The sequence below is a fragment of the Nematolebias whitei genome, chromosome 2 (assembly GCF_014905685.2).
Source record: "Nematolebias whitei isolate Nwh7 chromosome 2, NemWhi1, whole genome shotgun sequence".
NCBI lineage: Eukaryota > Metazoa > Chordata > Actinopteri > Cyprinodontiformes > Rivulidae > Nematolebias > Nematolebias whitei.
The window spans coordinates 59,819,202-59,825,117 of NC_056499.1; positions in this window are offsets into that span (position 1 = coordinate 59,819,202).

Sequence of the window (5,916 nt, forward strand, 5' to 3'; positions counted from 1 at the left end):
TGGTGCTGGTGACGCCCTCAAATGGGTTCACGTGTGCAGCGCGTGTTGTCGAACGGCTTCGACAACACGAGAGCAGAAAGTTGCTCCGTGTTTTTCTGCGAGAAGAGAGGAGTTCAGCAGCCTCCCCCTCCTCGTCTCAGCATTAAAGTCAGCCTGTGAGAGCCTGAACGTCCTGATTCATTATCTCCACGACCAGACTCTTCATCAAAGAACTCCGAGGACGGCTCTGTGTCTGTGCTTCAGCTGGTGAGTTTACGTTTGTTAGCGTAACTGCAGCTTAACACATACATAGCGGTGAAAAAAATTATGATCCATGTAACGCTAACTTTAAGATATTAGTGTGTAAATTTATTTTATCTACGTGGCTAGCTAAACTCAGAAGCTAACTAAAGATTGACAGTAACATAAATCTTAGCTTGTAAAACTGCTCTTCCATCCAGTCAGCTGCTTAAACAGTTCACCTAATGTTCACTGTTTATGTTAATGTTCTCCTCACAGGAGCCTCTGACCCTGATGTGAGGAGGACAAAAGAAAAGTGAGGTCGGGGCCACAGGACAGTCACAAACTTTGTTGTTAAAAGTTTGCTGCTTTTTCTACAGTGGAGCTGCACGGTGGAGGTAAGTTAAACTGTAAAGGATGTTTGTTGTTGACCAGTTAAGCTTTTATCTCTCATCCTAGATAATGTTTTTTGAGTATAATAACACAACCATGTTATTGTTGATGTTTTGTTCTAATGTCAATTAGGGAGATGATCAGAGCCCTAAACCCCAGAGAACCACAGAGAAGATTCAGGCAGAGACACAGAGGTGCAGATGTCTGTATCAACTCTAACCACAGTGAATCCAGTGACCTGCTGGTAGAATGTGAGGGACAACATGTCAGTGCTATCAAACTGACAACCAGGTATCTGTGTGTGCAACAAGCATCATCTACAGCCTCAGAGTGAACATTTTCTACTGCTGGAGACACCATCAGCCAGGAGTGGGCTTGTTTGTGTCCAGAGAAAAAAGACATGTTGATGTTTCTGAAGACAAACTGTTCAGTGAAAAGGTCCTCAGTGTGTAGCAGTGAACAGTAGACACTGACGTGTCACTGGTTTGTAACTGGTCTTTTGAACTGGAAATTATTTGTTTATTTTAATGTAAGAAAACTGCTTGGAATAGAAAAATAACAAAGTTAAAAAATAAAACTCACGATTTGTACTGTAATGTGTAACGTAATTTTATTCTTGTTAGAATTAAGAGTAATTACAAAATTGGTACCGAAAAAAGAACCATCCAGGAACTGACACCGAAGTGAAGGTTTTTTTTAGAAATGTATCTAGCCCTAAACATACGGAATGACCACTGGTCTGGGCCTGGGTTCCTCCTTCTCACCTGATGGCTGACTGGTGTCCTGTTTGGATTTCTTCTCTGCTTTCAAGAAGGCCCAGTTAGGATATCCACTAGGATATCCACATTGCACTAGAGCCTGTCTTGTGTGGGATTTCTCCTTCTGCCTGGCTCCTGAGTTAGTGGGGATGCTGTCTGTTCTGTGGTACAGAGTCCTGATGACTCCAAACTTGTGCTCCAAAGGGTGATGGGAGTCAAACTGCAAATACTGTTCTGTGTGGGTGGGTTTGCGGTACACCTCAGGTTGCAAATGTCCTCTATCAGAGACTGAGACTTTGCAGTCCAAGAAAGCCAACCTGCCATTTTTTAGGTGGTTGGCAAACCACCACCTTCTAACATCAGTAGAGAGGAGAGGGATGCACTCACCACTCTTAGCAAGGACAAAAACATCATCATTCTCCCAGCAGATTAATGAAGGTGCACAGTGATTTTGAACCAGAAAGACTATCATGATAAAATTATGACACTCCTTAATGACTTAACCACTTATGAACCTCTGAAAAGAGATCCAGGAAGTGGTTACAAGAAGAAGTTGATAGATTGCCTGAAAATTTTGGAACAGGACAATGCTATTGACCATTTTCTGTACCACAGACTGCACCTAGGGGAGGCCACACCTATTCTGTATGGTTTATCTAAAATCCACAAACTAGGTGTACCTTTAAGACCTATTGTTAGCATGATTAACTCTGTCACTTACAATGTTTCCAAATATCTGGCGTCTGTACTCATCCCTTTAGTTGGCAGCTCAGAACACCACATACAGAACACCATGGACTTTGTGGATAAGGTGAGGGATGTCATCATGGAGACTGATGAAACAATGGTCTCTTTTGATGTCACATCATTCTTAACGTGCATTCTTGTTGATGATGCAGTAGAGGTGGTCAGTTTAAGATTAAAATCAGACACCACTCTGAGCAGCAGGACCACGCTTTCCACAGAACAACTGGGTCAACTCTTGAAACTGTGCCTGCAGTCAACCTACTTCACATATGGGGAGCAATGTTATAGGCAGAAACATGGGTGTGCTATGGGGTCTCCAGTTTCTCCTTTTGTGGCCAACCTGTACATGGAGGAGGTAGAAAAGAGAGCCATGACGTCCTTTTCAGGGACATCACCAAGTCATTGGTTCAGGTATGTTGACGACACCTGGGTAGTGCTGAGTACCGAACCGAGGTTCTTAAATGGCACCGACCGAACTGCACCGGTCGGTGTATGGATTGAAATGTCACTCTTTTTTCGGTGTCAAGTTTTGGTATTGGATGTAAGGTGTCACGTGGTTTCAGCAAGCAGACAGGTAAAACGCAGACATATGACAGACTACGTGTTTACACCCAGAGCTGTACAGAGCTGCCGCACCTAATCTATGTATAATATATGTCTATGGTGCTGGTGATGCCCACAGACGGGGTTCATGTGTGCAGCGCGTGTTGTCGAACGGCTTCGAAAACACACGAGCATAAAGTTGCTCCATGTTTCTCTGCAACAGCAGCCCCCCCCCCCCCCCCCTCAGCGTGAGTCAGTCTCTGTGTGTGTGTGAAACGGACTGAATCAACATTCCACGGCCGGACTCGTCTTCATCAAAGAACTCCCGAGGACGGCTCTGTGTCTGTGTTTCAGCTGGTGAGTTTACGTTTGTTAACCTGACTGAAAAATGTTGATTTTATACCTGGATTATTGAGCAAGGACTTTGTTACGTTTGTTAATGTTACTACAGCTTAACACGTACATCGTGGTGAAATAACGCTAACTTTAAGATATTAGTGTGTAAATTTATTTTATCTACATAGCTAGCTAAACTCAGAAGCTAACTAGAGTGACAGTAACAGATAAATCTTAGCTTGAAAACGTGCTCATCCATACATTCAGCTGCTTAAACAGTTCACCTAATGTTCACTGTTTATGTTCATCTTCTCCTCACAGGAGCCTCTGACCCTGATGTGAGATCAGACAGAAAAGCAAGGTGGGGGCCATAGGACGATCACAGACTTTGTTGTTAAAAGTTTGCCGTCTTTTCTACAGTGGAGCTGCACGGTGGAGGTAAATTAAGCTTTAAAGGATGTTGTTGACCAGTTAAACTTTTATCTCTCAGCCTAGATAATGTTTTTTGAGTAATAATAACACAACCATGTTATTGTTGATATTTTGTGTTCTAATGTCAATTAGGGAGATGATAAGAGCCCTAAACCCTAAAATTATCTGCATCGTTTTTATGTCTATATTTATGATTTACTTAATTTTGTATTTTGCTTTGTGTGTTACCTGTTGTTCTGTCCGTAAAGCACTTTGGTTGGCCTTGTCGCTGTTTTAAGTGCTCTATAAATAAAATGGTATGGTATGGTAAACCCCAGAGAACCACAGAGAAGATTCAGGCAGAGACACAGAGGTGCAGATGTCTGCATCATCCCTACCTCATTGAATCCAGTGACCTGCTGGTGGAATGTGAGGGACAACGTGTCAGTGCTATCAAACTGACAACCAGGTATCTGTGTGTGCAACAAGCATCATCTACAGCCTCAGAGTGAACATTTTCTACTGCTGGAGACACCATCAGCCAGGAGCAGCTGGTTTGTGTCCAGAGAAAACAGACATGATGTTTCTGAATAAAACTGTTCAGTGAAAAGATCCTCAGTGTGTAGCAGTGAGCATTAGACACTGACATGTCACTGGTTTGTAACTGGTCTTTTGAACTGGAAATTATTTGTTTATTTAAATGTAAGAAAACTGCTTGGAATAGAAATACCAAAGTTAAAAAATAAAACTCACAATTTGTACTGTAATGTGTAACGTACTTTTATTCTTGTTAGAATTAATAATAATTACAAAATTGGTACCGAAAAAAGAACCGTCCAGGACCCGACACCGAAGTGAAGGTACCGACACCGGGACCGATACAGAATTTTTTTTTTTTTTTTTAGAAAGGTACCCAGCCCTACACCTGGGTTAAAATTAAATCTCAGGAAGTCCAACATTTTACTGACCACATCAACTCTGTGGATAAATACATCAAGTTCACACGAGAAGATGTAAAAAATAGCAGGTTGGCTTTCTTGGACTGTGAGGTCTCAGTCTCTGATAGAGGACATTTGCAAACTGAGGTGTACCGCAAACCCACCCACACAGACCAGTATTTGCAGTTTGACTCCCATCACCCTTTGGAGCACAAGTTAGGAGACATCAGGACTCTCTATCACAGAGCAGACAGCGTCCCCACTAGCTCAGGAGCCAGGCAGAAGGAGAAATCCCACACAAGACAGGCTCTAGAGCAATGTGGATATCCTAACTGGGCCTCCCTGAAAGCAGAGAAGAAACCCAAACAGGACTCCAGTCAGCCATCAGGTGAAAAGGAGGAACCCAGACCCAGACCAGTGGTCATTCCATATGTTGAGGGAGTATCAGAGAAACTGAGACGTTTATTTTCTACATAACGTCCCAGTGGCTTTTAAACCCCAAAATACATTAAAGACTGGTTCATCCCAAAGATCCAGTCCCATGGCACAAACAGAGAAATACTGTGTATGTTGTTCAGTGTCAGGAGGGTGATCAGTCTTACATCGGGGAAACTAAACAGCCACTGGCCAAAAGGATGGACCAGCACAGAAGAGCAACAACATCAGGCCAGGACTCTGCGGTCTACACTCATCTCCAGGCCAGCGGTCACTCTTTCAAGGATGAAGATGTTCACATCCTGGACAGAGAGGAACGATGGTTTGAGAGAGGAGTAAAGGAGGCCATCTTTGTGAAAAGAAATCATCCATCATTAAACAGGGGTGGAGGCCTCCGTGTTCAACTGTCCCCCTCTTACAATGCTGTGATTGCTAGTATCACTCAGCCCTCTGTGAACAGTAAACAGCCATCAGGTGCTAATGATCCATTGTTAGGCTGATGGTCCTTCTTGACCATGTGAGCAGCTGGTTTTGGTTGTCAGCAGCAAAACTGGTTGATCCACTCTGAGAAGGTGCTATTTAAGAGACTGAGCTGAATACAGCTCCTCAGACTGAAGAAGTCTTTTGGATGAAAGATGAAACATTTCTACTTTTTTTGTTTGTTTGTTTTACTTTGTTTTGTATTTTGAATGTCCAGAGGACCAGATTTACCTTTTTTAGATATGCTGGTAGAAGTAGCTAAATCTGCTAGAAAAATTAGCTAAACATGCTAGTATAGGTAGGTAAATATGCTAGGAGATCTAGCTAAATCTGTTAGTAGATGTAGCTAAATATGTTTGTAGAAATAGCTAAATATGATAGTAGAAATAGCTAAATATTATAATAGAAATAGCTAAATATGATAATAGAAGTAGCTAAATTTGCTAGAAAAATTAGCTAACTATAGTAGTAGCTGTAGCTAAATATGCTAGTAGATGTATCTAAATATGCTAGTATAAGTGCCGATAGCTAAATATGTTAATTAATGTAGCTAAATATGCTAGTAGAAGTACGTAAATGTGCTAGTATAAGTAGCTAAATGTGCTAGTGGATGTAGCTAAATATGCTAGTAGATGTAGCTAAATATGCTAGTATAT